At 43.6% G+C, this 12,156-nt stretch overlaps 1 pseudogene; it reads left to right on the top strand.

The window, feature by feature from the left end:
- Positions 1-510: 510 nt before the first annotated feature.
- Positions 511-5,848, top strand: LOC115297581 (annotated as a pseudogene).
- The last annotated feature ends 6,308 nt before the right edge of the window (positions 5,849-12,156 follow it).

Below are 12,156 nucleotides of genomic sequence, written 5' to 3'. Positions count from 1 at the left end.
TTTAGGCTATGTCTGTCCCTCCAACCTTTTGTAGCAGTTGATGGAGGGCAGCAAAGTTTGATGTGTCTGTCACTGTTGGGTTCAACTGACTCAGGAGCCTGGAAAAGGACTTAGCTCCCTGTTCCTGGAAAAGGCTCTTCCTGTATTGACCACGGCCTGGTTTATACTGCACATGTGCAAACTGTGCGCTTTCCAGAATGAAGACAACTCAGTCATCCAGCTCAACTAGGAAAAATAGCTCCCCCTCACCTCTCACACCACAGCAAGCCAAGCAACAAGCACTCAAAAACTAAAGGTCATCTTTCCTTTGTTAGATCAACCCTCAGAACTCTTACTGAGCCCAGGAAGATGCCTCTCTTCCCAAGGGTGCCAGCTGAGTGAGTGATGGCCCCGTGGCTCTTAAGAGGGGAATAATTCAGAAAGAGAGCTAGAAGAAGGAAATAAACCAAGTGTTGGGGGAGGAAGGGAGGGAGAAAAAATTAAACATTTCCAGTGGCAATTGGGACCCACATGGAAAGAAGATATCTTCCTACATTGCCCATTTTCCCTGCCCAAATCTTTGGTTCAGCCCTCACACAAGCATTCATTCTGGGGAAACCACAAATTCCTGAGGCTATCGAGAGCCACATACTTCAGGAACCCAATGAGCCAGTGAAGGAGCCCTATGGGAAAATCTCTGCTGCAGTCACAGGGACAGGGTCAGGTTCCATGATGGAAGGTAGAGGATATGATTGTGAAACACTGATTTCATATGTATTGTGGAAGGACCTTTTTCTAAAAATAAAGATGTGTGATGGTGATTAGGAAGGCCTGAGCTCTTGAGGGATACAAAGAGGGTTTATATGGAGAACGTAGTGCTCAGCTCCTATTCCAGACAAAGAGGCTTTGGGAAAAAGAAAAACACCTGAGGGATTATGCAAAAGAGGCCTCTCTAGTCTGCACCTGAGAGCCATGTGAGTAACAGGCCTGCCTTTTTCCTTCTGAAGGACCTTAAGAGTCCTGGGATTTTGCTTTTCTTGTTTTCCCAAGAAAAGATCGAGTGACCAGTGACACTGTTGTAGCCCCAGCTGTCATTCCCAATTAGGGAAAGGGGCACTGGGGCCATCTTCCTATAAAGGTTCTTATGGAGACTGCTGCAGATGTGAAAAGTTTGCTTTTCAGAAGGAAGGCCTCTGCATCAAGCAGGACATTGAAGCAAACTTGCTCCCATTCCCCCACCCCTTGCTACAAATAGCAAATCACCAAGCTCAGGGACTGGATGGCTAGTATCAGGCCTCAGGGCTGTCACCAAGTGAGAGCCAGACGCCCACCCCTTGGTGCCCTCTGAATGAGTGCCAGCTCCATGACTCCTAAGGCTGAACGAAGACAAGTCATCATGACAGTAAAAGAAAGGGAATGGCTCCAGCCTGGACCAAAGTGCATTCAATGTTTCCACCCAATGGGAATGTGATTGATGTGGAAAGGACATGTTATACTTCATTTTCTCTAGGCATGGAGGCCACGTGCCCCTCCCCCATATCTCTGGCCCAGCCTCTACACAAATAGTACTTGGCTGGCCCCCTTCGAATGGCCTAAGGCCCTGGAGGTCCATGGAGTCCTGAAACCAAAATGCCAAGGCCCCTTTGACTCAACCTGTCCCATAAGTCACAAAGCATGGTCTAACTTTTGATATTTGCAAGCCAGTTCTATGACTCTAGGTGAGTGAACTGGTGGAGATCCCAAGAGGAAACATGTTGGAGAATAAAGCAGTGTTGTGAAAATTAATCCTCTGAGTGCCAGATTTCTTCATTAAGAAGACATGAGTAATGTTTAGAACAGTATGACCAGGACAATATATTAGCACACTGGCTTGCTCAGGCATAAGAAGGACACTTTGTTGGTTCACTTAGGGAATACCTCAGAGGATATTTCTTGGAGCCCTGTGAGCAAGAGATCCACATTATCCCTTAAGAAATAGAGGGAAGCTGATTTAAACTATGATCTGAATGACATGAAGGAGAGAACCACACGAAGATTGGCATTTGAGCTAATGGTGCAAATATAATGGTTGGTAGAGGCAGGAGCCAAGATGGCGGAGAGGAAGGGAGCTCTGTAAACTCTGTCGCCCCATTTATCGAACCGAGAAGGATATTACTCTTATCTGTGAGAGCAGAAGGAGAAGAGGATAGAACGAGGCTGTAGTGCACCCGTGGTTCAAAAGCATTTTGTGCGCTGATCAGTTCATGAAGCCTGCTGCACATTCAAAATCTGTCTTTTTTTCCAAACGGGTCCATGGTTCAAGTGTCTACCCATTCCCATTATACTGAGATTTGCTATTCACTGAGGGTTCAGGGACAGGGGTGTTAGCTGTCCTCTCAAGTACCAAACACTGAGAGCTCTGCACTGACTCAGTACAGGCCTGGAACCTTAACTCCAAACCTTGGAACTTGGTTGGTAGAAATAGCCCCTTTGGTCTTGGTGTGTGAAGTGAGAACAAGTTAGAAAACCACAATGGGATAAGAAGTACTGCGAGGTGAGTCATGGTCCTTCATCTCAAATGAGCATCCGTCAAATCTAGGAAAGATATATCTGCCATCCCTTTCTCTTGTCCCGCATGGGAGGAGGGATCTACCGCTGACTGGTTGCTTAGCCGACCCACCAACATTCTGTCTTTTAAAACCCTATTTTGGTTAGCCACACATTTCTGATAGCAAATGGAAAGGGGACCAAGCAAAACCTATATTACCATAAGATGGACACCGACAGATTTCAACTTGAATGAAGACACTATATCTCTCAAACACTGTTTTAAACAGAACGGGTTTCTTTTTCCCAAAAAGAGAGCAAAATTGTATCAATGGAGACACAGAATGCCAATACTCTTCATTAGAGCTGACGTAAGGAGAATGTTGAGATTGAAACAATCATCACAATGTCCTATCAATCTAGTTGTATCAGGAATAAGGAATACTTGTGGGCTGAGGCAAAGGGGGGCCTTCTGAAGGTCTAGGCAGGGCCCTTCTCCTCAAGAAGCCTGTAGTCTTTCTTCAGGGGCCAGAGATTTCTGGATTTGTCTGTCCCTTACAGTATTTCAATTATTTGTCAGAGACAAAAAGTGTTTTAGATATAGCTCTTGGGTACTGCTGGCTCTTGGCTTGGGAGTTTGGAACATGGACTTCATTCCCTATACTTGGAAGAGACTCTTCCTCTGCGGATCCACTCTTGGTTCACACTGCACATGTACACACTATCTTCTCAAAATGCATGCAACTCAAGCAAATGAGTTAAACAGAATCTCTCCCTTCACATTCTATACCACAACAGACCCACCCAATCAGAGGCCCTTTCCTTTGGTATAGGAACTCCAGCAATAAGAACAGGACCACAATGGGGGTATGGGGCATACCTCAGTGTTCCAGCTGAGTGAGTGATAGTTCTGTGTCCTCTATATGTGAAAAAAATGTATTTTGAAACACAACCATGGGGGAAAAATGAGTAGGAGGTAGACCAAATCTCGAGGTACGAAATGGAAATTAGATCCACCTGGAAAGTAGAATTCTTTCTTGATTTCTTACCAGCCCATAAAGGAGGCCAGCTCTCTCCTGCAACCTCTGGCCCTGCATGCATGCAAATATTCTCCACTGGGTATCTTACAATGACCCAGGCCTCTCGATGTCCATATACTTATGAAACCAAATGAAGGGGTCGTCCTTTACAACACCATTGCACACTCAAAAGGACTTCAGTACACTCTTCACTGGAAAGCAGAGGATGTTCCTCTGAGAGACTCACTTAGAATGAAACTCAGGGATATATTCCTTTGAAAATACAGCAAAGAGTTTCATAATGACAGTCGGGGAGCTAGAGTTCTTCATTAAAGAAGGGAATGAGAGACTCTTGTGAATGAAGTGAATAAGACAAACTTTTAGCAAGGTGACTGTCTCAGGTATTAGAAGTAGTAATGTGCTTTGAGAAAGGGGCTTCTCTCCATACCACACCCGAAGCACGGTCATCATGAGTCCTCCATTATTCCTTCAAATAGAGAGGGAAAGTCCTGACTGTGTATGTCTTTCCTGCCATCCCATCAGCAAGTAAGATGTGGATACCATGGACATATAACAGAATATGTGTAGCATTGGGGTGTTGTGTCCGTTAGGTGTATGGAAAGTGTGTGTGTACGTGGTTTATAAGAAATAATGTCTCTGATGTATGGGTGCTGTGTGTATTTCTGTGCATGGTAAATGTAAAGTGTGTGTGGAGTACGTGTGCTGTATAATAGGTCGTGGTGTGTGTGTTTGTGCAGTTTGGACTGTGTCCTGGGTATTTTGTGATATAGTGGGTTGGGTGGATTACATGTAAATTATTCATGTCGTTTATATATAGGGTGTTTATCTAAATCCATTTTATAGAGCACAAAATTGTACACAGGAGGTTTGAATGTGTGTGGTACTTGCAGTGTGATGTGACAGGTTTTGTGTGTGTGGGATATGTTTGGTGTTTATATTTCCAACCTTCCTGTGGGAGGTTGTAGTGAGGTGTCAGTGGTGTGTAAGAGGTAGGTGAGTGGAATGTATTTGGTATGTAGACCTTGGTGAGTGTTGGCTAAATGTTGGTTATGGTGTGCTGTATGTGAAACAAGGTGATGGTGTGTTAGTTGAGAGGCAGTTTCTCAACACTGTTGTTGACACAGGGTTGAGGTTATGTCCCTTTCCTTAGAGTTCATGACACAGGTTTTCAAACACTTCAAACAGTGAAATGAGATGCTAGTTGAAAGATGGTTTTAATCCATCGTTTTACTTCAAGGTGTTGAGAGTAAGGCATTGTCCTTTTTTTTTGCCAGCGGCATCTGTTTATTGAATGATTGCAGGTTCTTTCCTGGCAGGAGCCTATGGCTTCGTCCAGGTAATCTGTACATTGGAGCAAGTCTGGGGGGCGCAGGGGAAGGAACCACAGTGAGAGCCACAAATGTGTGGGGAAAATGTACTATAAACCGCCGTTTATGTTTTTGGTTAAAGAAAGCTTTATCTTTGATATCCCACTCCTAAGTGAAAGTGGGAAGGGAAAACTGGATTTGTTTTTAATGTGGTGTTTTTGTGCACCTTTCCATCGGTACAGATTGCTGGGCGCTGCTGCCATCCGCCAGCAGAACACCTGAAGTAGAAACAGAGAACCAAGGAGGAGACAGTAGTAACCAGGCTTGTGAAGATGAAGAAGGGAAACAACAGCTATGGTTTCTACCTAAGGGCAGGCCCAGAACAGACAGGTCAATTCGTCAAGGACATAGATTCCGGAAGTCCAGCAGAGGAGGCTGGCTTGAAGAACAATGACCTGGTAGTCGCGGTCAACGGCGAGTCTGTGGAAACCCTGGATCATAACAATGTGGTGGAAATGATTAGAAAGGGCGGAGATCAGACGTCGCTGCTGGTGGTAGACAAAGAGACGGACGACATGTATAAACTGGCTCATTTTTCTCCATTTCTCTACTATCAAAGTCAAGAACTTCCTAATGGTCCTGTCAAGGAGGCTCCAGTCCCAGCTCCAGCTCTGGTTCGGGCTTCTCTGGAGGTTTCAAGTCCAGATACTACAGAGGAATTAGGAGATCATAAGCTTAAACTCTGCCTGCTGGTTAAAGGTGAAAATGGCTATGGGTTTCACTTAAACGCAATTCAGAGTCGGCCAGTCTCGTTCATCAAAGAGGTACATAAGGGCAGCCAGCCCTGCCGAACTGGCAGGGCTGGAGGATGAGGATGTCTTCATCGAAGTGAATGGAAAGAAGGTGCTGGAAGAACCTTATGAGGAAGGGGTAGACAGTATCCAGAACAGTGGGAATAATGTCACACTCTTAGTCTGTGACAGTGAAAGAAGATAGTTGAAAAATGGTTTATCCACAGTGTTTTTTCAGAGTTGAGTATAAAGACCTTCTCTTACTGTTCCCCACATATGTTTTCAGACACTTCTAACTCAGTGAAACACAGTTTACTTTAAAAATCGTTCCTTCACATGGTTGAATCTTCACACTTGCCTTCCAATTCACCACTTACATTTTCAAACACTTCTATGGCAGTAAAACACAATGGTAGTTGAAAGATCTTTTCTGTATGTTGTGTTTTCACAGAGTTGAGTACACACTTCACTAAAAGTTTCCAGTATAGGTTTCCAGATATCTGTTACGTAGAGAAAAAAGAAAGTCATGGAAAGGTGTTTCCCCTACAATATTTTTTCACAGAGTTGTATTTTCTGCAAAGATTTTGAAAGACTTCTAAGTTCATGAAATAAGTTATCTGAACTATGGGTTTTCCACAGCATTCTTTCGCAGAACTGAGTATATGGACTTTCCTATAATTCTACACACAGGACTGTGAACATTTTGAGGTAAGAAACTGATTGAGAAATACGTTGTCTGAAATACCTGTTTCCCCTGGGTTTTCTTAGAGTTCAACTAATGAAACCTGATGTTAATTGAAGCGGTGTTGTTCAACAAAGTGCAGATAGAGCACTTTCCTTATATTATGTCATATTGATCTTCGAAATGCAGTTTTGGGTACAAGAAGTTGTTTGAAAGAGGATTTCTGCACAGCGTTGCTTCCCAGAGATAAGTAGATGGCACTTAACTTATGATTCCTTGTGTATGTTTTATTTCTTCTATTTTAAATAGTTTATTATCAAGTTGTTTTCCATATAACACCGAGTACTCTTCCCAACAAGTGCCCCTCTCCATGACCATAATCCTCCTTCCACCTCCTCCTCCCTCTTCAGCCCTCCGTTTGGTTTCAGCATTCAAAACTCTAATATGCCTCACTACCTCTCCATAGCCATTCCCTCCTCCTTTCTGTGGGGGACCATTCCATGCACCCCAGTCAAAGGTCCCTCAGTAGGTGGTTGGTGTCAGTGAACTATTATAGGAAAGAAGACAAACATGAATGATGGTAAAGCCACACTTTACTAAGAAAGTCAATGTCTTTTATGCCATAGGGGATTACACATTTTTTCTTTAATGATAACATAGTTTATGGTCCTTGAAATAGTAAAAACATGCTCTGGGGAGGATCATTTTTTTTAATCACAGAAGAGAGAAAAACCGTGAGAACAGAAGTAAAAAAACAGGAATGAGGGAGTCTCAAAGAATTCTCAAATTCTCAAGGAATTTTTTTTTCTTCAAGGCCCTTTAGCAGCTATGTCTGGGAAAGATGCTTATGGTTCAAGGAGTTAATTTTAGACAGAAGACTGTGTTTGCCTCAACAGCAGGCAATGAGCTGGGGACAGAAATAATGTAAGGGAAAGCTGGCGCCACTAACAGACCCAAGTTGATTCAAAACTTAAGGTATATGCCTTTTTGCTTTTGCAAGGCAACTAGAAAATCATAGGTTAAACAAAAGTCACACGTGCAGCAAGGAAGCCAAATGTTTCACAGTCTTTCGACTTGTTCCAAAACTTCCCAAATAGTTCTCCTGTGCCCCGGAGGCAGTGTCGCTCTGCAGGAGGCTTTTTGGCCTACTGGGCCCCAAATTATCCTCTGCCCATGGTCCCCTGTTAGGTTTCTCCTGTTAGACCTATGAGTGCAAACATATTGTATCTGTCCTTCTCTGCCTATTTCGCTTAGAATGACACCATCGAGGTCTATCCACTTTGCTAAAAATGGCCAAATTTCATTCTTTCTCATTTCCATGTAGTAGACCTTTGCATATATATCCCACATCTTTTGGATCCATTCATCAGTTTAGAGACATTTAGGCGCTTCCCAAGATTTGGCTATTGTTGAAAGTGCTGCTATGAACAATAGGGTACTTGTGCCCCTGTGCACCACCACTTCTGTATCCCTTGAAAAAATCCTTTCCAACGCAATTGCTGGGTCATAAGGGAGTTTTATTTATGGTTTTTTGAGGAACTTCCACACTGTTCTCTAGAGCTACTTTCCAGTTTATATTCTCACCAGCAGTGTAGGAGTGTGCCTGTTTTTCCAAATCCTCGCCATCATCTATAGTCTCTTGATTTATTCATTTTAGCCATTCTGACCAGTGTGAGGTGGTATCTCAGTGTGGTTTTGATTTGTATTTCCAATGATGAGTGATGCTGAGCACTGTTTAAGGTACCTCTTTGGCCATCTGGAGGTCCTCTTTGGAGAAGTCTCTGTTCAAGTTTTTTACCCATTTCTTCATTGGATAATTCATTTTTTTCAGGTATGGAATTTAATGAGTTTCTTGTAGATTTTGGATACCAGCCCTTTATCTGATATGTCATTTGCCACTCCCTCTTACCATTTTATCTGTTGCCTATTATTTTCTTTGTATTATTTCCTTTTCCATTCAAATGCTTTTATCTTAATGAGTTTCCAAAAGTTCATGTTTGCTTTTAATTCCCTTGCCTTTGGGGATGCAGCTTGTAGGAAATTGTTGCGATTGAGGTCAAAGATGCTGTATCCTGCTTTCCCTGTAGGGTTTTTGTGGTTTCCAGTCTCAAATTCAGGTCCTTCTTTCATTTTGCACTTACTTTTCTGTATGCTAGTTTCACTCTTCTACATGTTGCTGTCCAGCTCTCCCAACACCACCCTTTAAAGAGGCTGTCTTTCTTCCATTAGATAGTCTTTCCTGTTTTGTTAAAGATTAATTGGCCATACACAGTTCTGGGTTCTCTATTCTATTCCTTTGGTATATGTGTGTGTTTTTGTGTCAAACCATAAGGTCCTTCTATCCCAACTTTCTCGAGGGTTTTTATTAAGAAAAAATGTATTCTGTCAAATGCGTTTTTTGCTTCTATCAAAAGAAATAAATATATGGCTTTTTCTTTTCTTTGTTTATTTGATGTATCATATTGATGTATTTGTGAATATCGAACCAACCTTGTAACACAGTATTAAATCCCACTTGATCAGGATTGATAATACTTTTTATGTGTTTTTTAATTCGATTTGTTAGTATCTTGTTGAGTACTATGGAACCTCATCAAGATAAGAAGCTTTTGCACTGCAAAGGAAACAGTAAAAAAAAAAAAAACTAATAGGCAATGGACAGAATGGGTAAGATAGCGGCAAAGTCATATCAGACAAAAGGCTCATACCCAAAATCTATAAGGAAGACACCAAACTCTACACATGAAAAATGAGTAATCCAGTGAAGAAATGGGTAGAGGACATGGGGAAGAGGACATAAATAGACACTTCTCCAAAGAGGACATCAGATGACCAAAAGGCATATGAAATCATGCTCAGCATCACTCATCATTAGGGAAATACAAATCAAAATCACACAGATACCACCTCACGCCACTCAGAGTGCCGAAATTGAAGAAACCAAGAGACTATAGTAGCTGGCGAGGATATGGAGAAACGGAAACTCTCCTACACTGTTGGTGGGAATGTGAAATGGTAGCTCCACTCTGGAGAACAGGGTGGAGGTTCCTCAGAAAACTACCAGTAAACTCCCCTATGACCAAGCAATAGCACAGCTTGGGATCTACTCAAGGGATAAAGAAGTGATGATGCACATGTACCCCAATGTTTGTAGCTCCACTTTCAATAATCATGGAAAGAGCTTAAATGTCTATCACCTGATGAATGTATCAAGAAGATGTGGTATATATACACAATGAAGTACTACATGGCAATGAGTTAGAATAAATTCTGGTCATTTGAAGCAAAGTGGATAAGACCTCGAGGTTGTCATACTAAGCGAAATAAGTCAGGCAGAGAAAGATACCATTTATTTTCATTCATAAGCCTAACAGGAGAAACCTAACAAGGACCCATGGGAAGGGGAAGAGTAGGAAAATAAAGTTAGGGAGATGGAGGGAGGCAAATCATAAAAGATTCTTGAATACTAAAATGGAGGGCTAAAGAAAAAGGGGGAAAGGATGAGGGATTGTCATGGAGGGGGGGCACTTTTGGGGAAGACCACTGTGTGTTATATGGAAACCAACTTGGCAATAAAGTATTAATTTTAAAAAATAGAGCACACATTGCAAATATACACCTGGGGGACTATATTTCTTTGTTACAGAACAGAAATGGCTAAAGTTAGTATTCAGTGCCTACACCTATCTCCTGGCAGGCTGCCTGGAAAGGAAATTTACACTGGAAACACCAGAGAGTGAAGTTCTGCAGGCAGTCTGTGTCCTTCCTTCCGAAACAGAGGGAAAACTGGATCTTGTGGTCTTTCTCATCCTTCCCGTCAGGAAATACGTTCAGCCTTTGATTCAGAAGCAAGAGTTTCCTGCTATCAGCTGTTAATCAAGTCTGTGGAAACTGGATCTGATGGAGTAATTCTTGAAAGAGCCGTTTCTTGGCTGACCTGGGACTCAGGGTCTAATGGGCAACAGAGCAGTTCTTAGGGTGGGCTTCCTCACAGGGCAGTTGCCAGTGCAGAAGCAACACCAGTCCCGTGATCTCCCTTGAGGAGTGAAGTGAGTGCTGATCCCTGGGTCTTGCTCAGCTGAAAGATGGGAGAGAGCCTAGGGGGTCGGCTTAGGGTCAGTGCTCGATCCCAGGAGGCTCCAGTCATCGATCTGCCTTGCAGAAATGCATTTGCTCAGTGCGTTCTGTTTAGGATGCATGTGTATTCATTGACAGGGATTTGCCCTGGGGTTCGGGGGACTGTCTTTCGCTCAGGTCCAGGGAGATTGGGTAATTTGTCTCTTACAGAGTGCATGCTGAATACAAGGCAAAGTGGGGTGCCATACTTCACTCCAAATTATCCTGCACCACATTTGTTCTCAGCTTTTGAGCTATTCCCAGAACTGGGTCTCTGGGCCGTATGGGGTGAGAACCATGGTTAGAAATGGGTTCCATCCAGGGGAGTCACCAGGGCAAAAGCAACACCAGACTGGTGATCCCTTTGGAAGATTGATGCGTTTGGGTGACAGCTGAAAGGTGGCAGGAAGTCTTGTTCAAGGGAGGAACTCTTGCTTAGGACAAGGGACATTGGGATCTCTGTCCCAATGCAGCAAAAACATACAGGCTGAATAAGTGTCAATGTGGTGCTCCGTGCATCCCGACCATTGACTCTGCACCACATTTGGGCTAAGGTCTTAATCTTTTCGCGGAGCTGGGACTCGGGCCCCAAGGGGGACAGAGCCACAGTGTGGGTTACAAAAACACCAAGAAGAATAAACAGAGCAGAACTAACACCAGTCCCGTGATATTCTTTGAGGACGGATTTGAAAAGCAATATGTTCGGCTAGCTTAGCTGAAAGTTTCTATGTACTCTTGTGTAGGGGACCGTGTCCTGCTCAGGTCAAGGGACACCGGGATCTCCATCGCCCATGCTGTGACAGCATACAGGGTTCATACGTGTCAAAGTGGGGCCGCGTACTTCAGGACGACTCACTATCCACCACATTTCATCCCAGGCCTTGAGCTCTTTCCCGAATTGGGCTCGGGACCTATTGGGGGCATAGCCCCGGCAACGGTTAGCTTTACAAGCAAAGGAATCACCAGTGCATAAACAACACCGGATCCATGATCTTATTGGACATCTGACTTGAAGGCGTTTGGGTGGCTCAGCAGAAAGGTGGCGAGAAGTCTTGCTCAGAACCAGGGACATCGGGATCTCTGTCCCCAATGCAGCAAAAACATGCAGGCTGAATAAGTGTCAATGTGGTGCTCCTTACTTCACAAGGTTTCACTCTGCACAACATTTGGGCCCAGGTCTTGTGCTGTTCCTGGAACTGGGACCTGGGCACCACTGGGGAGACCGCAAAGGTTACAAAAACACCCAGGGGAATAAACAAAGCAAAACTAACAGTTTTGAAAAGCAGTGCGTGTAGCAGGCTCAGCTGAAAAGTTGTGTGCAGTCTTGTGTAGGGGACCCTGTCTTGCTCAGGTCCATGGACACTGGGATCTCTGTCCCCCATGCTCCAACAGCATGCAGGCTGCATACGTGTCAAAGTAGTGCAACGTATTTCACGCCAATTCACTCTACAATTCCACCCAGGTCGTCAATTCCTTCCAGAGCTGGGACTCTGGACCCATTGGGGAGAGAACCAGGCAAACATCATTAACTTTGTTATACTGGATGTTACCTTGATCAAAACTTATGCCCAGTGTTCTTGCTCAGATTTCAGTGTAAAGCCCTTTAATCCTTGGTCTACGCACCTGTTTTCAAGCGCAACTTAGTGAAAACCATCTCAGTTGATTGGGGCATGTCACTCATTGTTCTTTCAGAGAACTGAGCATATTAAACTTAG

Source organism: Suricata suricatta, chromosome 8 (assembly GCF_006229205.1).
Source record: "Suricata suricatta isolate VVHF042 chromosome 8, meerkat_22Aug2017_6uvM2_HiC, whole genome shotgun sequence".
NCBI lineage: Eukaryota > Metazoa > Chordata > Mammalia > Carnivora > Herpestidae > Suricata > Suricata suricatta.
Note: the sequence above shows the minus strand (reverse complement) of the source record. Positions and strands in the feature narration are given on the sequence as shown.